The sequence below is a fragment of the Pogoniulus pusillus genome, chromosome 20, assembly GCF_015220805.1.
Source record: "Pogoniulus pusillus isolate bPogPus1 chromosome 20, bPogPus1.pri, whole genome shotgun sequence".
NCBI lineage: Eukaryota > Metazoa > Chordata > Aves > Piciformes > Lybiidae > Pogoniulus > Pogoniulus pusillus.
In genome coordinates, this window is record NC_087283.1 from 4,052,566 (window position 1) to 4,079,000 (window position 26,435).

General features: G+C 40.6%; 1 long non-coding RNA gene across 1 annotated transcript in view; it reads left to right on the forward strand.

Moving 5' to 3' along the window:
• The window catches only part of LOC135184191 (uncharacterized), a 102,622-nt gene that overhangs the window by 52,588 nt on the left and 23,599 nt on the right, over positions 1–26,435 (forward strand). The window contains exon 3 of the long non-coding RNA XR_010305895.1: positions 4,152–4,288. This is a non-coding gene — a long non-coding RNA (uncharacterized LOC135184191). The remainder of the gene's footprint in view (positions 1–4,151; positions 4,289–26,435) is intronic.

The following is a 26,435-nucleotide window of genomic DNA, read 5'->3' on the forward strand; positions in this document are numbered from 1 at the left end:
CATGCAAGGGGCAGGTTCCTCACCTATCTTCATGAATCTTTGCTCAGTGAATAAATTACTGAGTGCTCAACGAGCTCTTTCTCCTTCAACTTTCAACACCTTTTTCATTACAGAGCCACATAAAACCAGAGAGATTAGTACTCCTACTGCTTCAATAAGTGGGAGAGACTCCAGATTGTACTTCATTTGTTTCATAAGCTTTTCACTGATCTATGCAAATGTTTTTGAATTTTTCTTATATGGAGTATAAATTAGTTGTGATTCTGGATCAGATTGTTTCTCACATTTTTGTTGGAGCAAGGAATAATTCTTTAGAGGGACACATGTTTTTTTCTCACTGTCTTTTTTCTTTCACCCTTTGCACATCTCCTTAGTGTTTCATTTCAGCCACTAGTACAAAGGAGCCATAACTCCTCTGAGTTTCAGCCAGGTGAATTTCACTGCATAGTACAGGACTGTCAATGCATAGTTGCAACACAGTCTAGCATTCCGTAAAATCAAGCAGTCTGTTGCCTGCTAGAAATGAAAAAGACAGAGCTTTTGTTTTCTTCATTCTCTGGTTTTCCCCACTTTGTATTAAGTGATAATACAAATCACATTTTGTACTTATTTTAGGAATGCATGCTTGTTCTTCTATGATGCAAAATCAATCTCTGAATTTAAACTGTCCCTGGAATATTTTGGGCTTTTTTCTTCTCCTTAGCATATAGACTCAGACAGTGCTATGGTGGGCAAATAATCTTTTTGTTATGTGATGAATCTGCAGGCCCTTCACAACAAAAGATCTCCTAAAGCAGCAGGACCAATCCTTTAAGTAGAGAAACAGTATATCAATAAAGGTCAGTGTGACAGTGTGATTTATTGAAATACTCTGCTACTCCTAGCAGTTAGTATTTCATATAATACGATACACGGCAGGTATTTTTATTCATATTTGAGTTTCCCACTGCAACCTTGTTCTACCTGTTTTATTATTTATTGTTGCCTTTTAGAGATGAAAGAAACCAATTTATTCAGCTTTCATAACTATTCCTAACAGGTACAAAGAGGTTAAAGACTAACAGGAAAAATCAATTGGTTAATAAAATAGTTAATTGACTAAACGTTTCTTCCAAGAGGCCATGATTGCAGACTGTGCAGAACCAAAGGAGATTGGTTTAATTATAATGAGATCTCACTGCATAAAAGCCTTCTAAGCAGATAAGATTTTTGAACTTGAGTGTGCCTGTTCCTATTTTTTATAGTTTGCACATGCAGGAAATGCAGGGACCATAATTAAATCCTTTCACAATTTTTAATATCTACTTTTTCCTTTTATGGTCACGGCCGATGGCAAATTTACAATGAAAGCATATCTAAGCATCGAAAGGTCAGTCAACATGGGCCTTAGAGAGCTGGAAAGATTCTTAGATAAGTCTATAAAGCACTGATGAACAAATAACCTCCCACTTCTGCCTCCTTCTGCTGGACTCTCTGGCAGGGATTTTTAATTGGTTTTCTCTACAGCTACCTGATGGGAGGTTGGGGTGAGGAGAGGGCAGCCTCTTCTCCTTGATGACAAGCAACAGGACTAGAGGAAATGGTTGCAAGCTGCACCAGGGGAAGTTCAGGCTGGACAGTAGGAAATTCTTCATTGAAAGAGTTCTCAAATGCTGGAATGGTTTGCCCAGGGCAGTAGTGAAGTCACCACCTCTGGGGCTGTTCAAGTAGCTCTGGATGGGGTTTAGTGTTGACCTGTCAGTGATGGGTCGAGGGTTGGACTGGATGATCTTGGAGATCTGTGATTCTGTGATTCTATGGTGCTGTTTGGGTCGAGGGTTGGACTGGATGACCTTGGAAGTCTGTGATTCTGTGATACTATGGTGCTGTTTGGGTCGAGGGTTGGACTGGATGATCTTGGAGATCTGTGATTCTGTGATTCTATGGTGCTGTTTGGGTCGAGGGTTGGACTGGATGACCTTGGAAGTCTGTGATTCTGTGATACTATGGTGCTGTTTGGGTCGAGGGTTGGACTGGATGATCTTGGAGGTCTGTGATTCTGTGATTCTATGGTGCTGTTTGGGTCGAGGGTTGGACTGGATGACCTTGGAAGTCTGTGATTCTGTGATACTATGGTGCTGTTTGGGTCGAGGGTTGGACTGGATGATCTTGGAGGTCTGTGATTCTGTGATACTACGGTGCTGTTTGGGTCGAGGGTTGGACTGTATGACCTTGGAGGTCTGTGATTCTGTGATTCTATGGTGCTGTTTGGGTCGAGGGTTGGACTGGATGATCTTGGAAGTCTGTGATTCTGTGATTCTATGGTGCTGTTTGGGTCGAGGGTTGGACTGGATGACCTTGGAGGTCTGTGATTCTGTGATTCTATGGTGCTGTTACACATGAAATTCACTTTTTTTAAATGACACAGGGAAGTGAAGAACGATTCTGTGCCTCTATTTGATGAGCAGTTTCCAATTATTGACATTATTCTCTCTTTATCAATATCCTTTTTGCCATCCCCAAAACAGTGTCAGTTATCCAGCTCAGCTGCACATAATGGCATTTCACAGATCCCCACCTCCCTGCTGTGCTTACAAAGGCATCTCTAGTTCATGGAGTCTGTCAGCAAGCTGCACATTTAACTGAAATATATTTTAAAAGCCCAAACTCTTGTGATTTCAAGAATGTAAGTTCTGCTGATGTCATTTAGTGTTTCATTTGCCTAAGTCCCAACAAGTACAGCATGTTGATAAAGGACACGGAGTGAATGGCAAGGCACTTTCATTGACCTTCAGTGTTGCTTCATATTGACATTCAGGCAGGAGAGATATTCAAACAGTTAAGGTCAAAAGAAAGGGGACTTTGATTAACAGCAAAGTAATGCATCGCAATCCAAATTATGTAGGAGTCTGTTCAGGCTACAATTTGTCTTGTTTGCTTTTAATTTTAGATTCAATGTCAATGCAAGATTTTAACTCTCTGGTTACAGTTCTTTATCCACATGATTCTCTAATGTAATTGTGATATAACCCTCAATTGTATGAAGAGCCAAGTTGAAAAACGTCAGTGTGTTATTCCAATATTGCCTTGACTGGTAGGTCAGGATGGTATAGTGGACTGGGAACAACTTTTCCGAGGACAAAGTAGATACCTGTTTCTGCTGTAGGATGCACCTTTTGTATTAAAAGGTACAGTAAAAACTAGTGTTGAAGCATCACCAAAGCTCTTTGGTCAAAACACTGCATTTGTTCATTAGAAGTGTATTTGTGTTCATATGTCAGGCCTCGCATTGGAATAGCTGAAGGCTGAACATTTCCTTTTGCTGTGGGAGTGGTAGAGGAGCAGAGGAGGCAGCTAGGGAAGCAGCTTCTAAATGCATGATAACAGGATTTGTGAGAGCTTGAATGTCCAACCATTCAGCTCTGCAATGTCCACCATTGTAGTTCCTAATGCTTTTGTGGGTTGTGGTTCTGTAACAATGACAAGAAATCGATACTAATTTTCATTCTACTGGTCTAAAAAGGCAGAGCGAAAAATAGCTGATAAAAGATTTTCTAAAAGGAACTGTTCACATCTTCGTTATGAAAATGGAAATTGTGACAGGCTCTGTTGGACATGGTGCTTTGTTGCAGTTAAGCTACCCTGGCCCAAAGCTGAAAACAGTGCTAGCTTGAGATGTTAAACGCTAAAACCTTTCTCTTTTCCCAGTGGCCTCCTTGTCCACAAAATACATACACTGACATTCCAGCACAGTTGCTAAGCGGGCTGCTTCTCCCACATTCAGTTTTGATCCCAAACAAACAGCTTGAGATTTCACGTTGGATAATTGGGTTTTACCTGCATTTTAAACAAAAATCCTTGTCCTTTTATAAACTGCTTGAGTTAGAGGACGTGCAGAGCTTTTGCTGAAAGAAATGCATTAATCCTTTTAAGTTTGATAAAAGGTTTTTCTATACTATGCTGCATAGTTTCCTGCTGAGGGATCACATTTGTGTAGAATCTCTATTTGTGGGGAAAGAAAGACACAGACTCCTTCTAATGGCTTGAAGGGAAGATTGATAAGGGAAAATAATACACCTCTGGATTTAGAATTGAACAAAATTCAGGGGAGGTTTATTACATTAATTGGACTTAATGGATATGTTCTGTCTATTTTCTTTGTCCTCCCCCAGTGTGCTCTCAGGAACTGCAGGTGATCACCCTTTTTTTGAGGCCGACCCTGTAGCAAGACCAAAATTCATCTCTCTTCAAGGATATGGAAGGCCCTGCCATACTCTTGTTTTCTTTGTTGTACTGCTGCATCCAGGAGGTGAGTCCTGTGTCTGACAACGACAGTATAAGTTATTTCAGTAATCCACTGCCAAGCAAGCAAAACAAATGCCCATTTTCTCTTGTTTCAAACTCCAGCTGGCTTGGATTTATTTTGACACCTCTGATATTTTGTTATTATGACCAGAGTAGTGCTGGTCATTGCTGGGCAACATGACATTCAATACTTTTGACTTGCTGTATCCCACATATCAATTGTGACTCGTGTCAAGCCATTTAGACTACTACTGTTTATTGATCAGCTATTACTAGGGTTTATTTCTCTGTCTTCTTTTTTATTTAGAACATTTCACTTTTACCAACCCACTGGAGTAAATTATTTTGCCTTTCTGTTTGGACAAGGTATTATGTGTAGAACAGCTAAGCTACAGTAAAGCATGGTACAGATCTTCCAGGAAATGTTCTCCCTGGAAGCTTTTGTACTATGTGTTGAGCTTGTGTCTTAGTCCCAACTCAGTCCAATTAAGCCTAGTTCCAAATAATCAATGTAAGCAAAACTTTTGTGGGTGAGTTCACATTTTATGATATAAATTTATCTAGCATAAATATCAAAGTCTTCATTGTTGCACAACCAGGAAATGAGATCCTGCTTCCACTGTTGCTTTCCTTCTGTGCTGTAGAACATTAGGCAGTGCATAAAAATGTTTAGGAAAAAGTCAGACAGACAAATTGTTGAGAAACAATCCTGCCACAAGGTCCACTCCATCAAACAAAAGCAGACATCTGCTTTACCTTGTAAGGAGACTGTTCTCCATCCTCCTTTTAGCAAATGGGAGTCTTGACAGAGAGATTCCTGTGCATCTAATTAATCATATTGGTCCTGGGCTGACGTTGCTGTGTGCAAGGTCATAAACCAAGCACTATCCAATTTTGTTATTTTTTTCTGCTGCTTATAGCTAGTACAATTAGCCAGGGGCTCTCTCTGAAGGTTTGGGTTTAAAACACATCATCTCTTCTGGGTGTATCCCTGTGCCATCTGCATTATAAAATCTTAGCGCACACACAGAGATGTGAAGTCACATCACATAGAATTACCACTTATAATTCTGCATGGCCAAAGTGAGACCAGACTTAAACAAATCCTCAGGATTGAAGCTTACTTAAGAACTGAAGTCAGTGGTTTAGTACCTTATGAGTCTATAGTTTTTCACAGTAGCAAACCTATAAGGATAAAAATGCATGATGGCATTCTTTTAGGACATCAGTGGATGCATTAATGACTGAAAATATGCTTGCAAGAAAGTCAGCAAAAGGCAGTTCACATGCAAGAGGACTAAAGTCTGTTGACCCAGAAAACTAGAGCATGTGTAAATTGTCGTTCCTATTGACATTAGTCCTCTTGTGTTGTGTCTTGGGTAGGACACAATGGCCACAAAGTTTTTCTTTACAAAGATACTAAATTTGGTTTATTAGAGACAACTATGACATAATTTGCACATTCTCTCTAGCGGGTTAAATGGCTCCATAGAATTATTTCTACTGAAGGGAAAGCTTCACTAGAAAAACAGATTAATAGCAAGACACAATTTCTTACATATTGATTAGGGGGATGGCTGGCACATTAATGAACCAAAAAAAAAAAAAAAAGAGAATCAAAACTGCTCCATTTGGGGAGCAGTTTCCAGAACACTCCAGAAACTTCAGCTGCCTCCTCCATGTATAAGTGCAAGTTGGGGGCTGACTTGCTGGAAAGCAGCTCTGTGAAAAAAAAGACCAGGCAGTCCTGGTGGACAGCACAAAGACCATAAGCCAGCAATGTGTCCTTGTGGTTAAGAAAGTCAGTAGTATCCTAGGATGCATCAAGAAGAGTTTGGTCAGCAGGTCAAGGGAGGTTCTCATCCCCCTATGCTCTGCCCTGGTGAGGCCTCATCTGGAGTACTGTATCCAGTTCTGGGCTCCTCAATTCAATAGAGAGGTTAAGATACTGGAACGTGTCCAGAGAAGGATGAAGAAGCTGGTGCGGGGCCTGGAACACAAACCCTATGAGGGGAGGCTGAGGGAGCTGGGGTTCTTTAACCCGGAGAAGAGAAGCTCAGGGGTGACCTCATTGCTGCAACTACCTGAAGGGAGATTGTAGCCAGGTGGGGGTTGGTCTCTTCTCCCTGGCAACCAGCAACAGAATGAGGGGACACAGTCTCAAGTTGTGCTGGGGGAGGTATAGGCTGGATGTTAGGAGGAAGTTCTTCACAAAGAGACTGATTTGCCATTGGAATGGGCTGCCCAGGGAGGTGGTGGAGTCACTGTCCCTGGATGAGGCACTTAGTGCCATGATCTAGTTGTTTGGATAGGGCTGGACGATAGGTTGGACTGGATGATCTTGGAGGTCTCTTCCAACCTGGTTGATTCTATGATTCTGAGACTGGGGGGGAATCTTACCAATGTTTATGAATGCTTAAAGAGCAGGTGTCAGGAGGATGAGGCCAGTCTTTTCTCAGTGGTGGCCAGCAACAGGACAAGAGGTAGTGGGTACAAACTTGAACATGGGAAGTTCTATCTAAACACAAGGAGGAACTTCTTTATTTTTTGGGTGGTAGAGCACTGGAACAGACTGCCCAGAGAGATGGTGGAGTCTCTGTCTCTGGAGTCATTCAGAGCCCACTTGGACACCATCCTGTGCAACCTGCTGTATGTGCTCCTGCTCTGGCAGGGAGGTTGGACTAGGTGATCTCCAGAGGTCTCTTCCAACCGCTATCACTCTGTGACTGTGTTTTGGAATCTCTTCCTTCTTTTGAAGTCTGTGGTAGTACAGAAAAATTTGATTTGTATTTTGAAATGTAGGTGTTAATAAATTCATGAGAGCCACTTCCTGTTGGGAAATAGGGAGAAGCAGTACGTAAAAAACTAAGAGTTTGAGGGAGACGAGAGAAACATTAATGTCAAGAATTTAAAGTTTTAAAGACCTTGCAACTGGATCTTGCAAAGTCTGCATTTCAGATGTCTTTAGATATCCTCTGATGATCTGGGAGTATATAGAAGATGTCATTTCATTTATAAGGTGAAACTGTGTGGAAATATTTCTGAGGTATCTCATCATACATTAAAAACAAATGAAGCAGGAATATTCATAGAGACTATTTTATAAACACCAGCAGCACCTGAGAACTCCACAAGATCAACCTAACACAGGCATGGCCTTTTGCCTTTATGAAAAATGTCCTTTCCCCACAGATATTAATCATTCAGACTTACATTTCTGGAGTATTAAATTCAGGCTGCCTTAACATCACAAATAAATTTAATCCTTGAAGGTGATGCTAACAGATGGTTGGCCTTATCGTTTAGATCCCAGTGTTCTAGCTGGGGTTAGTTTGAACATTTTACCTGGTTTTTTAATGTCTTCAGTTGAAAGTGTGACTTTGGCACAATAGAATTTAAAAAAATGCATGGAAAAGTCCATTTTGTCAAAATGTGATCCATGAGGGAACCTGAATGAATTTCAAAGGCAGTAAGCTAGCTTGATATTTAAAGAGGGTTTTAATTATTAAAACCTTGAGGGATATACATTTTGCACCATTCATCGAACTGTGAGCGCCATTTATTTAATAGGCACACATTTTACTGGGCAACTTATGCCACCAGAAAAGGATTTCAAACCTCAGCCAAGTGGAAAATATATCCCAAGGTATCTGCATTGCCTAGTAAAAGTAGGAGATTTAAACAGTCAAGATACAAGCTGACTGTGAAAGCACCTACCACTAATATAAAGCTACACAGTGCTAAAATGATGCTGACAACCCTCACAAACCTTTAAATAGCCATTTCCAAGCTGGCAGATCTAAATTGCAAGAAAACAAAGCAATCACTCAAGGAATTCTTTGCAAATTAAACCAGTTCCTTGCTGATGCTTGGTGTTCTGGAGTTTCATGAACAATACAGTCTCAGAAGCCATTTTCCTTTTTCCCTTAGTATCAAGTGTTTTTTCTCTAAAGATATTTACTTTGTTGGCAGTGAAAAACAAGTGGTGGAAGATAATTATGAGCACAAACAAGAATCATACATTTGAAAGCTGATTTAAGAAACACATCATATACTTGTGTTTATCTTATTTTTTCTATCAAATAAGAAGTTACTTGTTCCTGTATCATGTCTGGCCCACTGTAGCTGAGTGAATGACACCTTCGCTAGATTTGTATTTGTGCAAAAGCTAGTTCAAGGCTAGGAACCCATGTGAGATATTGTGTATGCTTATAAAGGACCCAATGTTTGTGCTGCCTCCCCAAGAAAGGTGATACACAGAAAGCCTCTTCAGAATGGAAATAGGAAAGTCCTATGAATGAAAATACCTTGGCAGATGCTAGTTCAAACTGGCATTTGTGGCAATTATAAAAATGAACCCAAACTGGTACTTGTCTGTAAGAATTCATTATATGAATTAGGAGTTTGGGAAATGGCACAACGCAGCATGAAATTAGATTGCAGAGGGAGTGAAAAATACAAGTCTGAAAAACCCAAGAGCTCTTCAGATATTCATCTGGCAAAGAGGCTGAGCCCTGGCTCAGGGCATCATGGCAACTGCCTATGCCTGAAACTAGAGGCCATCTCCATATGATATATCAGCGCTTCTTGGGCCTCAGTAGTGACATTTCCTTGGCGAAGCCATTGGTTATAAGATGAAGACTGAGCACTATTGGTGATAGTCTTAGTGCTGGCAAGTTACTCCTACACCCACACGACTATAGACCTGCTGATGTCTTCCTACAGGTCAGGATTTCACTCCTGATACAAAGGAGTAAAAATGTGTTGGAGTATTTGAACATCAGGAAAAAGTTTGTCATGGATAGAGTGGTCAGGCACTGGAATGAGCTGCCCAGGGATATGGTGGAGCCACCCACCCTGGAAGTGTTTAAGAGTCATTTGGATGTGGTGCTTAGGGATATGGTTTAAGGTGAATCTTGTAGAGTAGGATTATAGGTTGGACTTGGTGATCCTGAGGGCCTTTTCCAACCTGGATGTTTCTGTCATTATGTGGTAGCTTTCTCTGAGCTGCCTTTTGAGAACATCAATACAATGTTTGTACTAAGAAAAGAGAAAATACTCTGGGAGGCTGCATTATTAAACACTGTGTGTGGTTGGGCATCTACCCAGTACAACTGTGTCAGCTGGTAACAGTAATGTCATGATGACTCTGCTTTACTTCTGCCCTTTTGCAACCCTCGTTGTACTCAAAAGATTTTTTGGTGAGAAAGCTCACCTTGCCAGGAAGATGAAAAACACAGAAGAGGAAATAGGAAAGGCATTTTATGGCATGGTCTTCATTCTTAATTTTTGAAGGGATTTCTCCCACAATTTCTCTTGGTTTGAGCTAGAAATGTTTTAATTCTGCCCTTGAGATGTGGTACAAGTACTAATAATAGCAGATATTCATCTCTGCAAACATTTGACTGAAATGAGGGACTGACAATTCATTAAAACTAATTTCCAAAGTCACATCCAAATCTCCTCCTTCATTCAGCAAAATATGTAGTGGTTTAAGACAAGTACTGATACATAACACCTTTTAGCATTATTGCTCTTTTCACTATGGGGGCACCAGAATGAAACAAATGGACTTGTAAAGATGTGCATTACAAAGTGTACATTAGTGTCAGTGGGGGTAGCCTAAAAAGAAATGCTTATTGGTTGGCAAATCACAGTTCTGTCAAAGATTAAGAGTTGAGGGACAGTTTATTAAATTAGTAATACCAGCTAGTTGCGTCAGCTGTTCTCTCTTGGTTAACTTAAGTGATACAACAAGATTTAGTAATGGGGCTCAAGGCAACATTTTCTGTTCATCTTGAGTTTAGTGTATTTGTGCTGCAGATGTTGCAGTAGGTATCCAGCTTGTTTATCTTTGAGCTAGGATCTCTGCATCTGACCTGAGGGGCAACACAGAGCTCAGGACAGGAAAACTGTTCTAAGTATGTACCTAAAGTCTCACTCGGGTTTCACAATGCACACCAGATTCTCTGCTGCTGCTGCTGCTGCTTAACTGTGATTGACCCCCAGACTCTAGAGTTTAAACTGATCGTTTCAGGTATGTATAATTACGATACAGTACATTTCACTCTGAATTATGATGCAGGAATGACTGTAAAACATTAGAGAAACTGTATGCTTGGAAGACTTCTTCAGTGGAGATCATGTGCTGGAATGAAATTTGTTTTATTGCTGCCAGTAGTTAAAAATCTGTCAGCAGTTTGGAAGGGACAGAAATATGCTTCTGGGAGAATATAGTTCTTCAGATGATGCCAAAAGAATCATATTAAAGCTTTCTGATAAAGACACTTGCAGAAACCTGGGCAGATGATAGGAACAGTGTTGATAAACTGGCATGAGAATTGTTTTTCTTGTACTGTGACATATTGCATTTTTATATATATGGGGATGCAATTTGACATGATCTATTTGGCCATCTTCGTTAACAACCTAGTGTGCCAATGGAAAAATGAAGCACTGAAAATGTGTAATGAAAGACAAAACAGGAGGTATCTTCTGATAAGCATATTATAGCTCATCCATCTTGGGCAAACCTCAGTTTATGAACTTTTCTCCGGCAAGCAGGAGCATAAGTGCCCTGACTAATAATAACAGAAGATGTACTGTGTACAGTTCTGGAGCCCCCAGCACAAGAAGGACATTGAACTGTTGGAGCGAGTCCATAGGAGGCCACAAAGATGGTCAGAGGGCTGGAGCAACTCTTTTATGAGGACAGGCTACAAGCCTGGAGAAGAGAAGGCTTCAAGGAGACCTTATAGTAGCGTTCCGGTATCTGAAGGGGGCCTGCAGAAAGGCTGGGGAGGGACTATTTGCAAGGTCTTGTGATGACAGGATGAGGGGTAATGGGTTTCAACTGGAAGAGGGGAGATTTAAACTAGATCTTAGGAAAGGGTTCTTTACAGTGAGGGTGGTGAGACACTGGCACAGGTTGCCCAGGGAGGTTGTGGATGCTCCCTCTCTGGAGGTGTTCAAGGCCAGGTTGGATGAGGCCTTGACTGACCTGTTCTAGTGGGAGGTGTCCCTGCCTATGGCAGGGCTTTTGGAACCAGATGATCTTTGAGGTTCCTTCCAACCTAAACCATTCTCTGATTGTCTGAGCCCAATTGCTTCCTCCACGGCAGACACGTAATTAAAAATTATTTGAACCATGATGCATTCATTTTCAAAACTCCTCTTTGAAAAGCCACATCCTTAACCTGAATATTGTCATCTTCAGCCACTAATCTCCATTTAAAAATCTTGAAGCTACTGAACAGCATGAGACTATCAATATATTACTAGATATGTATTTCTATTGACACTTTACAGACCCCTTTTAGCAAGTGGGTTTAAGCTGAATGTATATTGTCAAGGTTGTTGCCTCTTCTGGCTACTTAGAGGTGTGTAATTGCTATCTTCAAATCAGAGCAAAAGAACAGTCTCCTTAGTCTCTTGTCCTTCTAAAAGGATACATATAACCTACATACTTTTTTTTTAAGTGGATGTTCTTGCTGGAGATATAATTAACATGTCACTGAACTGTCCTTGGTGTGTCCCTTGAACTTACTGTGCACTGCATGAGATAAACTTGGAGTGTCACCTGAATGATTGTGAAGCTGTATTGTGTGACATTTTAAATTGAGAAGGCTGGATATGCGTGGCTGATTTTTTCCCCCCCCTTTGGAAGAAGAAACAAAAATCAATGTACAAGCAGCAAATATTTTCCCTCATAGTGAGGACACCTCTGGCCTTAATTTGGGCAGCTGGCCAGACAGCAGCTACTAGCTGAGATTTATAGCTGCACTTTAATTTCCTTGAGAGGCATGCACACAGATTTTCCTGTATGAGCACAGATTCTCTTCCTATGGGGAACTATGGTTTAGTTAATTGAGCATGGCATTTGGAGGCAGGAGAGCTGGTCTTAGTTCTGATTCTAAGACTAACTGTCACTTTGGGAAGGGCACTTTTGCTTTGAGTGTCTGAACTAGAGGCAGTAATATCACAGAACTGTGGAATTGTAGAATGATAGGGGTTGGGAGGGACCTCTGGAGATCTAGTCTAACCTCCCTGACAAAGCAGGGACAGGCCACAGAGGAACACGTCCGGGTGGGTTTTAAAGTCTCCAGAGAAGGAGACTCCACAATATCAATGTGCTTTACTTATAAATGAGCAATTAAAAACTATTAGCATCAAATAACTGTGGCCAGTAATTTCAGTGTAGATGTAGCACTCTGTGGATACAGTTAATTATTACCCCAGTGTCAGACTCTGCCTCATCTCCTTTTTGTTTTGATTGGCTTTGTCATTTTCTAGCTGTATTTGGAGGTTCTGTCTCAGCTTCTATTAAATTCAATTTTCAAGTAGATCTGTACAGTAAACCTTCTAACACTTTGAAAACCTTCTGGCTGTGATTTGGACAGCAAGGCAGATGCATTTTCTGCTAGGGTAGACCATAATAGAGGATCAGGGCCATACTCTGAGCTGCACAGGCAGTGCCCTGGAAAGCGATGATACCTCTAACAATGAGACAGTGGTGGTGCAAGAGAGGCTTTGTAGGGTTTTATTGGCTGTTAACTGCACAGATTAATGTGTTCAAAAACTGGCAGTCTTTTTTATGGCTAGATGCAGAAAAAAAACCCCCACATGATTAGAACAGGAATAAATGTATTCGGTGGGAATTTTACTTAGAAGAAAGATTTTAATTAGTTAAATTTTTGATGCCAGAATAAAGGACAAAGTGTAAACTGAAGATAGGAGGAAAATTCCATCTCCCTGTGGCTTATGTTTTTAAGAATATTCTGTGTGTTTAAATCCTATTTTGTTTTCCTCTATCTTATGAACAAGATTCTGCCATAGGTCAAAGCCATGAATAGTGCTTACAGCTTGAGAAACAAGAAAATCAAAGCCATAATCATTTATTAGACTCTTTTAGTGGCATTTCTCACTTGCCTATTTGGTCTACTTGCATGCACTATTGTTGTGAGCTTAGTCTTTGTTTGGGGAAGGACTCATGTGCTTCCTCAGGATTTCTTCATGCCTTTCTAGTACTCTGAATTCCTTTACAGTGGAAAAAAAATCCTGTTGACCACACTATGTAGGCTGTGTCTTTTAAAGAAACTGTGATTTTAACAGGTACTGAATATGTTCACTTTATCCCTTACTTTGCTGTAAACCAGGAGCATCTCAAAATGCCATCTTTGCAAAGCTATTCCAAATGACAATATTTGGCTTAAACTGACTGTGTTTCACCACTTGTTGTGTATCAGTCACCTTCTGGATACTGCTATAAGAATCCAATAAAAAGCAGTTTTGCAAGATGATTCTCAGAATCTCTGTTAGTGTTTGCCTAGAGACAATAAAAATTGGCTGATTTGATTCTCCTGCCTTGATGTTACTCCAAAACATGGGTTTTACTAATGAGTACATTCTCTTTACTAATGAGGGGTGGTTAAATGTTTTCCTCAAAGTATTTGTAACAAGTTTCATTTTCTGATACCAATTTATGTCTGAAAGCTGCCTACCTTCATAAGATGAATTATTTTCCATGGGTAAAGAAGACTAACTAGTCATCCAGATTCACTTTTCAAAGTAGTATTTTCAACTGAATTATGAAATACTGCTTTTATTTAATTGGGAGTAATAAAAGTAAACAATTATCATTGAAACTCAATACTAATGAAACCTTTTAAGCATAATGGAACTGACTTTATGTCATATGGTTTACATGAGAGGAGATCTGGGTTATCAGTTATTTTGCTAAGATAGATACTGTGCTTTAAGAGCTATGACAAATGTGGGACATAACCAATAATACTGGAATAATAATAGGGATATTTCAGGGAAGAAAAAAAATGGGTTTATGAGAATCTCAGGGGGTAATGTGAGAAATATTAATAACAAGTCTTAATAGAAACCTTGACTCTCATTCACTTGGTTGTTGCTGTATTTACAAAGTTTAAAGTTTTGTGGTGAACTCTGATAAACTCCTATTAACTCAATGAGGTTTTCACCCATGGTTTATTGGGCAAAATGAGAGAAAAAAGCGAACAAGACTGATGTAGGAGAGCTGTCACATAAGTTGCCTATTTTTTTCCTACAGTCTTATCACTGAAGTCACAAAGAAGTGATCCAATATCAACATTAAGACAGCAAAGGCTAATTCCCTTAGTCGTGCAATGTTCTTTGCAGAGGTTTAGCATATCCTTCCATGACCCAAGTCTTCCCTGATCTGTGCACTGCAAAACATTTCTATATGTAATGCTTTGTGCTGATGTAACATCTCCTGCCATCCAGTATTTTCATTAGACTTGTCATGTTTTTCTAAGCTCATATGCCTCATTGAAAATTAAGTGAAACTGGAATAAATGGCTTTGTCAACTCCACAATCCTTAAGTAAGTTGAATGCTCACTACCACCATTGGTATTCAATATCAGTGGATATTTTACCTTGAATAATCGCTGATGGACATTGATTTTGTCTTTGCTCTTCACAGCACAGCAAAATTAATGTGAAAGTCAGAGTTAAATGAGTCTCAGTGGTGTCCTGCACTCTGCAGAGAGTACATTTCAGATACTGGAGAACTGGCAACCAGCTCAAACCTACAGTATCTTGTAATGCAGCATTAATGGATATGGATAGTCCTCATAGGGGGGATTCAGGTTACCTTGGTATCAACTTTAGAGGTTAGACTCCTGTAGCAGACAACGAGGTTAATGTATGGTACTTTATGAACTTTATGTTTTTTAGATTATTTAAATTCAGCTTTAAACTTTCTTTTATCTTCCTTTCTGAGAATTATCCAGAGTCAGTTGCAAAGTGTTAAGAGTGGGAATTCAAGTTAATACAAAGTTAAGGGACAGAAAACTATTATGTGCTAGCTAGTCTGGTTTTCTAATAGTAGCAGAGAGGTTGGCAGAGTAGTACTTGCTCCTCTATTTTTAACTCCAGAATATGTTTCTAGGCTTCATTTAGGTCATGGTCACATCATAGAGCACAGAAGCCATGGGGGCTGTGAGGTTGAGGTTAGGCATGTGGATATGGCAGCCCAATGAATTGTGAGAAACAAACATGTGCCTGAGGAAAGCATCTGGCTAACAGCTTTGAAGTGCAAGTGGTAGTACACTTATGCACTCTATGGGACAAACTTCTACTTTGTTTTATCTGCTGTAGCAGTGGATGGATTGGTGTTCGATCAGCTGCAGGAGGTTTCCTGAGAACAGATCAATTTGCTTTAGGGGAACTAGAGAGCAGCATCCTTGTAGTACCATTTATAGCCATTTTGTAAAGAACACATGTTGTCAGGTGCTGATTAATATTTAGGGATAGGTATACAGGGGTGCATGTCTGTAAAGCAGCCATTCTGTCTCATTTCTACACAGATACTCATGGGAGTGGCGGAAAGACTAGGCAGGCTGGTCAGGACTGATTCTCAGTATTGCCAGACAGAGCAGGTCCAAAGTTAGAAATCAGCTCCCCAAAGATAGTAAGACTGAAACAAGAAAGACAGAATGTTTTTAGATTTTCAGACTCCTCTCTACTTTGTCAGCACATCAAAATAGGTGACAATTTCAACCCAAACTGATTTTTAGGGTGTACAAAAGTGTATAGAAAAATGCATTCTAGAGACAGACAAGCTTTCTGAGTTCACAGTTCACACAGCAAAACCTGCACTGGGAAGAGGAGTTACTTGGACCTAGGAAGAAAAAATTAGAAATTGAAAAAAAGAAAAAAACAACTGGGGAAAAAAGGTTACAGAGTTTGGTACTGCAGCTCTTGCAGCAGGCAGTCTCTGATACTTCCCTCCTGGCTTTGTGGTGCTCAGGGATTTTCTTTGCTACTGTCAAAGGATCAGTCCTTATACAAAAGCAGTGGCTCAGGATGGAGCAAGAATTCTTGCAAGGACTTTTATCCAGCACAGGAGGCAGCCTTAGTTCTGAGAGGGAAACCTCTTTTGCAGGAAAAAAATTCAATTCAGTGAAAGAATCTGGAGATGTTTTCAGGTTCAGACACATTTTTGTAGCTTTGATTAAAAAGTTTATTGAAATCCTGGTCCTAAGAGATTAGTGCATTTCAGTGTGAGATCACCAAGACATGCCACTGCAGAAAACATCCTGCCTGCAGGAAGCACAGTGAGCAGTAACAAAAATGCACGGGGTATGAACTCCACTTTCAAACTTCAGTTGTTGTTCTGAACAGCCTCCTACTTTGGCAGAAACTAATATGAGGTGACAGGATATTTCTGTCACTGATTTCTGCCTGCTGCCTGCACCAAGGAGGCAGAACTCAGCAGAGCACCATACTCAGCTTTCAAAGTTCTGCTGAATCTCTCTCTTTTTTTACCTTTCTTTTTTTTTTCCCCCATCTAGTTTTCAGACTTCTCTACAAGTAAATGATTGGAAAGTTAGTGGTATGTGCAAAGAACATTTTTTCAATTAGCAATGCCCATTAGCTGAATGAGTATGAAGGGCTGATATTTTTCCCCCTGAATTAGCAGGTACACATATGGAATTTGGGCTATAAATCATTACTTAATAATTCACTAGAAAATAAATATGACATAAAAGATAATTAGAGATTTGTACCACTTGCCTTCACCTTAATTATGAATGAAGGATATTTGGCATTGTCTACAAGAGTGTTAAATTTTGTTATATTGAGATGGGTCTGGAAAAGGAAGATATAGCAAAGTCATTTTATGAAAGAATATAGCTTCTGGCAGAGTGGGTTTTGTACATCATTGCAGGAGAGATATCCAACAGTTATGATCTTAAAATCTAAATGCAGTGTGCTGGAACAGGAATGGTGAACAGGTTTGTTTTGCTATTTCTGTAATGACCTGTTGCCTGGCTCACAGAAACACATATGCCAGCCAATTTCATTGGAACAAAATTAATATTATGTCTCTGTGCTGTAATAATAGTTAACCTTGGCAGAGCAGAAGCAGTTGGATATACTTCCCTGTTCTAGGATTTGCTGGAGATACCTGGATGTGGTCTATATTAAGCATTTCAATTCCCAATGTATTGAATATGCTGTTGCAACATAAACAACTGCACTTTGGAATGTAGCTCTTTTCCTTGCCTAAGCTTTGCTAACTTTAAAAAATGGGACAGAGTTTCAGCCCTAATCTGTTCTTGTTGCTACTATTCATCAGCCAGCTAAGAATTTCCCTTGTAGAGTCAAGGCTGTATGAAAAGGCATTGCCTGTGTGCTACAGTTTTCCTGTTGCTGATCATTTCCTCTCCCACCTTAGGAGATGTGCAGCACACATATTAATAAGCCAAACAAGCATATTGTACCTTCAACAGGCACTGGTGATGGAATCGCTTCACTGATGACTTATTGCCTGAAGAAATTAGAGCAGCCTTCAAACTGCTTTCTGTTGCAAAACTCAAAGCAACCCTACTGACTCCAAGGATCAGAGATTAGAATGGAATATAGGTGTCAAGAAGCTACCTGGGGTACAGCAAGACCTCTAGGTGTGGTTGTCCAGTTTATGTAACCTAATGTGAATGTGCCCTTTCAGTCCAGAATTCAACACTAAATCTTATCCAGGATGAACAGATTCATCTGCATTTGTCTCTATATTTCTTGTAAATAGCAGCTGTGAGGTGCAGGGAAACAATGTTCTTTCTGCTGTAGGTCTGTGTTCAGTAATGCTTTGCCTGCTTTCCTTGGGTTTATGAGACCTAGCACTCAGGGGGCTGTTCCTTTAGTTCTGCATATGTATGGCCATGCTTTCCCAATTGCACAGCTCCTGACAAACATAACTTCTGAAAAGTACCAATCTTTCCAATTAATGCCTGCTTCAGTAAAGGGAGAGAACTTTGAAGTGAGCTGGTGAATGAGGAGACCTTGGCAGATGGGAAGATCTGGAATGTTATACTAGCTTTCTCTCTTGCTGCATCAGAAATAGCCAGCTGAACTCTGATTTATCTGCAGTTTTCCTAAGAACTTTGGATAAGACCCAAACAGACTGAATTAGAGTGTATCAGCCTGGAACAAAGACAAGCCAGGCCATCATCTGAAAAGATTAAGAAGAGCTTTTCTGCTGGCTAAAGATGAAGAATTTTCTTCTGATGATTTTGACACTACAAAGGCAGTGTGATGCCCAGCATGAACCGGTACCAATTACTGCTTTACCTGCAACATCCAGAATGGATGAGTGGTGATACCATGCAGAGGGTCTTTAAAATACATTATTTGTGCAGGCTTTGATTTATTTAGTTGGGGTTTTTTCTGATATTTTTCATTTTACTTATTTATTACTTAGACTCTATGTCTAGTCTGCATTGAGATGGCACAGTCAGAGCTGGATGTGAAAAAAAAGCCAACACAAAACATGAGTGGTTGTCAGAGACATGTTGGCAGTTGCTTTCAGAGTATCCCTTGATGGCTCTACGGAGATGTCAAGTAAGAGTAGTGGCAGGATTGAGCCATGGCAGTTCTGCTTGTCAGGGCAGATAGTGTGCTTAGGAGTGATAGAAATGATAGACACTCTGCTTCTGACACTGCCAGATATTTTAACAGAGTCAGTGAGCAAGCCCTGGGTTTTGCCATTAATTGCAGGAATAGCTTCCTACATTTGTGAATACATCTCCAACCCAAAACACACATAAACATTTTATTCCTGTGGGATAGTAAGTTAGAAGCTCTATTTTCATTCTAAGAGGTGGAAGCTCTTCAAAAGAATGGAGAGACAATTGTCTGCTAAGGCAGATGGTAATCGTAGTGACAAGTAACAAACTCCCCAGCTCCAACTCAGTTTTCTTTGCAGCTGCAAACATAATATTAATGTATTTGTTCAGTCTGTGAACTTGCAAGTATATATTAGAACAGTTGGGAAGTAGGAGTAACGGAAACTCATCTCCTGACAGGCTCCCAATACATATTGAGAGTAATAGGTCTCGATTATGCAAGGTGCTTAAGCATTCATACTGATTGTAAGCATGCTAGTAGTCCCACTGACTTCAACTGGTGATTACCATTAAGCATTTGCTTAAGTATCTTGCAAAATTAAGGTTTCAAGAGAGTTCTGTTGAGCTAAAAAAGCTCAATTATGATCTGAAGTTTTAATGTTCGTTCCCAAACTAAACTAGATTTATAATAATTTTGAAGTTTTTTTCCCTCTCGTTGCAATTGAAATGTCAAAGTGATACAAATACACCTTTTGGGGAGGGATTTAGGCATCTACAGTCTTTTTGAAGTATAGATTGAATGTATGAGCTTTCTTCTTCCCTTTGCTAGCTCTGGCTCCCACAATTTATCACTGGTTCATGTCAATTGCTAAGAACTTGCTCCTCTGGTTTCTTCGTCACTTGGTTTTCAGTGAGGCACAGAAAGACATCAGGTCTTTGTCCTTTTCCCTTTGAGGTCAAATGAATATTATGCTTCCAGTGACTTCATTTTAACATCTTTGTAGTTCTGATACTTGGCACTGATCTTCACTAAAGGCTGAAACACCCTGGCCATTTGGACACGGGCAGTCAGCATGTATTTACTGCATTTGTGTGAGTGCATCTACACCTGTCAGTAAATAGATCCACAAGTTAGTGTAAAGGCATACATAGGTTTGAGAACCTGAAAAACAGACCAGCTAAACCAAACACTTAGCATCTGTGGTCTTAACTCTTGTGACTTTTTGTAGTAATGACTTAAGGGGAAATCAGAACTCCTGAAAGTCACCCATATATGATTTCTTCTGCTTTAATTTGTCTCATGGAAAGATTTACCAGGATGTTCTAAGAGAGTCAGCAGCTTTCAAGAAGTCACATCCTGATTTCTGTGAAGCACATGATTGCCAAGCAATCAATTTGCGTGCATCTTGGCTGTATGTACATATGCTACTCATGTATCCACTCTGAGACAGCTTTTTTCGTGGCTTCAGCTAGGAAGGATGACTCCAAACAGCATTAGTTTGTCCAGCTATGTCCTCATATCTATGATCCATGGTGTTTCTGCCAGGCATTAGAGCAGATCATTTGCCATGTGGATTTGTTACTCTGTCCTTGATCCAATCCTCTTTCATTTTGCAGGTGGTCCTGCAGTTTGCATACACGGCTTCTGAACAAAATACAGGGTGAAAGGAAAGGAAAAGTAGACAGTAGAGCACAGGCAAGGACTTGAGACAAGATTATACTGGAGACAGTAAGGTTTATTAGGAGCTCACCTGTCTAAAGTGTTATTTCATAGAGTAAAGATTATGTCTATTAAAAGTTTTCATTCTCACCACTGTCAATTTTGCCTACAGGGTGAAATGGGGGATTTAAGTGCATCCTGCTAGCAAGGCACTGTGCAATGGGGGTCCAATTCCTGTATGAAATAGTCAGGGTGCAATGGAGTAGGCTCCCCAGAGAGGTTGGGAGCCTTCTCCTCTGGAGACATTCAAAACCCGCCAGGGTAGCTGGACTCAAAGATCTCTGGAGCTCCTTTCCAATGTTTACCATTCTGAGATTGTGTGGTACTCCATGTCACAGCTTTACTGTAAGTCATACCTATTTAGCATACTTTTTCCAAAGCAGGCAATTTACCCTGCAAACCCAGCATACATTACTTTTTATGTACTCTCTGCTCCCCCACACTTCGCACACAGTAGAACTCTCTGTGCATTTAGTTAGTTGCAAGGAGAGCTGTGACAGTTTAGAAGCTAGACAGCATAGGGCTGGTTCTGCAGTTCCTCTTTGTCTTAGTGGATGAGCACTTATTTTCTCTTTTAAGGGCTGTACTCACATTTCAGTTGTGTGTGCTATTGATGAGGGGTGTGCTTTGGATATCAGGGTCAGAATCTGCTTCAGATGCAACAAGGAATGCTCCAGGAGTATTTCAGTGTATAGATTTTCCCTGGCAAGAGGGAATGTACTCGCTGGGAGGGTAAGAGGCATTCATATGTGCCACCTGTGCCTCACAGTAATGGGCCAGATTGCAATTCCCTCACTGGTACTGATGAGCAATTATTTGTGTGAGTAGTTCTGCTGTCTAAGGGTCCTGATTGTACCAGCATAACATCTCTAAGTCTGGCAGACATCACCTGTGAACTTCCTCTGTGACTTCACAGATCATGTCCTTTCTGCATTAACACCCTATTCCAGGCTTCTCAGTACTCCTACTTATCTTGTACAGAGATGATCCTGGGCTGACATCATCAAATACATTTTTCAGGGTGCCTGTCTCTCTAGGAAAGTTTAATAGTAATCTCAGCTACAGGCACCCCAGCCTTACAACTTCTCCTTTCTTGTATTTATCCTATTTATCTCCTCTCATGGTGGTCGTATCTCATTTTCACTTGTGCTACCAGTTTGGTTCTCAGCATATCAGTGTATCAAATAACAGAGGTAGAAAAAGAATCCCTAAAATCAAGCTGCTGTTCTCTCAGGAGCTGTGTGTGCTATTGTTCAGCATTGTCTGTAAATCATTTCCTGATTTCCTTTCTTTTATTTTGCTTTGCTACTTTTTACTTTCTTTTTTTCCCCCTCCCTCTCTCTGCTGCTTCTTCCCTTTTTGTTTTGTGTCCTTTGATATTTCACATCATATGATCTTCACCATTTCTGACATAAAATAATAAAGTGGGACATTAGTCAGCATGGCAGACAGCCTTCAATTTCTCTTCGGTAAGCCAATTCCCTGTGTTCCTGACAGTGCCCTGCAAAAGCAGCTGCAGTCTATGTTCTTAACAGGCAGAGCATATGCTCATACATGTAATGAGCAGCCTTCCTTTTATTTTTTCCTCTAGCATTGTACTGTATTTTTTCAACAAGTGGTAGAAGAAGGATGGGAGAACTCATTCTATAAGATTTGAAGTGCTGAAACACAAAAGAAGGAGCTATAAGATTTGCCATCAGTAAGAAAGGGCTGCCAAAAAGGACTAGGACAGAAAATGATCTCCAGAATGATTTTTCCATCTCTGCTTTGCAAAAAAAAAAAAAAAAAAAATGCACAGTTACTGCTTAGTCCTAGCTTATGATCTCTTGCCAGTACCAGCTGATTTTCTGAAATGGAGGATAAGAGATGCTGACATCTGTGCCCTGTACGGAAACTGCCAAACTGCAGCACGATCTTGTCAGGCTGCCATGTGGCTTTAGGCCAAACAAGATATTGATGACACGTATAATGAGATACTAAAAGAAATAGCATGTATCAGAGATTCTAAAGAGAACTGGCAGAGCAGAGGGATGGCCTTATGTTCCTAAATACAGGATAGTGGAGTACTAGAAGGGTAGATCTTTCTAATAACTGAGCTTCTGCACCTGAAAGGGAAAAAGCGTGACATGTAGTCCTCAGGTGAAAAGAAGAATGAGTTGTACCACAACGATCATAGAACCATTTAGGTTGGAAAAGACCTTTAAGGTCATTAAATCCGACCATTAACCTAGCACTGCCAAGGCCACCACTAAATCATCTCCTTCACTATCACATATTCACAGCTTTGGAATACCTCCAGGGATGGTGACTCCGCCACTTTCCTGGGCAGACTGTTCCAATGATAGGCACCCGTTTTGATGAGGAAATTTTGCCTAATATCTCACCAAAACTTCCCCTGGTGCAACTTGAGGTCAGTTCCTCTTGTCCTATTGCTTATTACATGGAGAAGAGAGCATTTCGCCACCTCACTACAACCTTCTTTCAAGTAGTCGTAGAGAGCAAAAAGGTCTGTCCTTAGCCTCCCTCTTGTGACTAAAGAAGTCCAGTTTCCTCCACTGCTCCTCATCAGACCTGTTCTCCACACCCTTCACCAGCTTCATTGCCCTTCTTTGCATGTGATCTAGCACCTCAATATTCTTGTAGTGAGGGACCCAAAGCCAAACACCGTATTCGAGGTGCAGTCCCAGCAGTGTTGAGTACCTGCTGCAGTGACACCTGACTGCTTGGAGTGCAGGGAAAACTAGCAGTGGAAAAGGAAATGTGTGGAGAGAAGCAAAGGGAAAGTACAGAGCAATGACAAACCAGCAGAAGCATAGACTCAGACTCAGTGATTAGAGGAAAGAAATCACTGTGCTGCAATAGATTTAGCATCTAACTTAAACCGTTAAAGGAACAGAGTGAGTAGGGCCAATTAGGAAGAATTAAAACCTTGCACATGCTAGCATGTCCTGGAAGATGTTATTCTTTATCTAAGTAAGATAAAGAATGCATTGAACTCCTGAGAAAGTGCTTGGGAAGTACAAAGACACTGGAAGTGTGATGTTGTTCTTTAAAGCAAATCTTACAGTCAATCTATATGAGGTCAACAGCATTTGCAATTAGCCTAATTTGGAATCCTGTCCTGAGACTGAAAGTAAACAAGGGTCTTTTTAGCTGCTGCTGCCCTTCCCTTATAAGTAGTCAGAGCCTCTCTGTCTCACTCTGAAATGCCTTTTGATGGCATATGTCAGTACCTCAGGATTCTGAGACAACATGCTTAATTTAATACCTTTGCTCTTTGGATCTTTACTGTTAGGACATTCCAGCAATATGCTTCCCTGGAGTGTTTTAATTCCTTACTGTCTCCTTAAAGTCTGAATTTCTGCCTAGTTCCAGAAATTTATCTCTGAAACTTTAGCATCTCCTGAGAGATCTACAAGAATTGTACATGTGCTACCAGTGTTGTAACCCCCGTGGTATAAGAGACTGAATTGGCTGTACTACAGCTCCTTCTAGCAGAGAGAAAAAAGCCACAAAACCCCCTGGATATATTGTCCTTGGCAGTGACCCAGCAGCCTTGGCAATGCTCCTCGATCCAATGTGAAATGCTCATGAAGGGAGCACTCATCCATTGTTGCTAGGTTTGTCTGAACTGGAAAGAGGCATGTAAATGCCATGGGTTTCTTTCTGTGTTCTGTAGTCCATCAGAACATACCTGACAGGTATGCCAGAAAATCCCCAAATAATACAGTCTCATTTCTCCTGTAATACTTGTTTTAATCATTCCATGCTTCAAAAAATAATCTGTACTGCAACTGATAGGAGGAAATAAGTTTAGGAACCACAGCTTTTCTATTCTGTACAGAACCCAGCCATGGGCAGATCTAGAATTTTACTCCCAAATAGTAATCCACAGATGATGTGAGCTCCTTTCTTTATTGTGCTGCATTGCTGGCTTTGGTTTAAGTCAGTTGCTAGCTTTTATTCATGAATAAACATGCCCATCACAAGTTCCTAGTCTTGTCCCTAGTCCTCTCACTTGGACTAGGTGTCCTTGGTAAGCTTTGACTCAGATGCTGGAAAGATGCCACATCCATAATGATGTAAGCAAATACTTCCCTTCCTGTGTCAAATGGTTATTTCTTGAAAAACGATGAAAACCTGATGTCATCCTCAATAAATGGAGCAATTTGCATCAATAGGTGTATTACCTCTATGCTTATACTCTGCTGCAGCTTTTTCTGTGCAAATGAAAGCAAGGACCCTGAGGTAGAGCCTAGTGCACAAGAGCAATACAGTCTTCTGAGGCAGATCTTCCTTTTGGATTTGTGATGTGGTTCAGGAGGTTGCTTTTGACGTGGCAATTCAGAGTTGATGGCAGGCATGCAACTTAAAAACCAACAGAGAATTACTAGAGGGCTCATGGCTTCTGTTGTGTGTAGAAACAAAGGTAACGGACCAGAGCCAGCTTGTCCAGCAACAGTGATCCCCATCCCTTCTTTATAACCTGCTCTTTGTTTTACATTCCCTATTTACCTTTGTCCAAGATAGTTGTGAATTTTCCTCCTCACAGACACAAACACCCCCACACTTTTTAATCTGGAAATGAGCAGAAATAATTTACATACCTTATGAATTATACATATTACCTCTTTTATTCCTTTTGTACCTTATGCATTTGAAATTCTCAACGTCTAAGAGAGGTTATGGAAGGTACAGAAAGCTGTTTGTGTGCCTTCACAATCGGCTCATGTTTATACAAAAACCCTCATGTCCTGCCAATGCATTCCTTGATAGGGATCTCCGAGTTCAGTTGGAAGTGGTGCTTTTACTGCAGCTTAGTGTGATTAAGCAGTTACTGCATCCAGCTGCACACTACTGCTCTCTCTATTCTTCCAGAGGTTGTATTCCCTTTGGCACTCGTGGCAGAAGTGCATGTGTGGCTGCTCACTTGCCCAGTTTTGTTAAAATTATCTAGGCTAATTAACCATGCCTAAGAGCAGGAGGCTTAGCCTGATTTGTGCCTACACAAGTGGGTTAGGGAAACTATTTGTGTATTTAAATCATCCAGCATAAAGAGTGTTATTTTCTAAAAGAGAGAGTGAGGAACAAAGACAGCAGGTAAAGATGATTAGCAGCAGGAGATGCTGAGGAGGGTAAGATCTGTGAAACACACATCTGGGCATTGCCTGCATGGCCACAGCAGTTCAGTTTTCTTTGGCCGAATTCTTTTGTATAAAGCCATGAAAAGAAGCCTTAAAGGAGCTTCCTGATAAGTCTAACATGACCTCTGAGCAAAACCTAGGCTCGTGGAATCAGAAAACCATGCACTGGAAGAGATCTGCGTTCCAGCTTCGTGCCTGGTGCAGGTCAGGACAGCTGCAGGTTTTTCTGGGCAAGCCAGAAAGCCTCCACAGATGATAATTCATTTCTCCAGATAACTTTTCCAGTGCCACAATATCCTTAAAGTGAAAAAATTTATCCTCATTCCAGCTGGAGCCTCCCAGGCTGCAATTTGTGGCTACTGCCCTTTGTTTTACCACTGAGGGTTTAGTCCCTTGTCTTTGTAATTTTCTTTGAAATAGTTGTAGGGTGCTACTAGGTTGCTCTTCAGCCTCCTCTTTACTAGACTAAACAAGCCCAGTAACTTGAGTCTCTCCTTACATAGGTCATATGTCAGAGGTAATTTTGGTAATTCTGAGTGTGTTTCTCCCCAGTTTCTTAACATCCTTCTTGAACTGAGCAGCCCTCAAAATCCATCCTTCCACAACAAGGCTCACTGTTCCAGGTCTGATCTTACCTGTTCCAAGTGGAAAGGTAAAAGGCTTCCGTTGTCCTGCTGGCCATGCTTCTGCTTACACAGTTTGTCTTCTCCATAACGAGAGCACATTACTGGTTTGCATGCAGTCAGGCACTGTGTCCTTGATCCTTGTAGCAGGGCTACTTCTCAGAATTTAACTAAGCAGGTGCAAAATCAGATGATTCTCCTGGTGCAGAATTTTGCATTTCTTGAACTCCTTAAGGTTTCTCTTGGCTGTGTCCTCAGTTTTCTTAA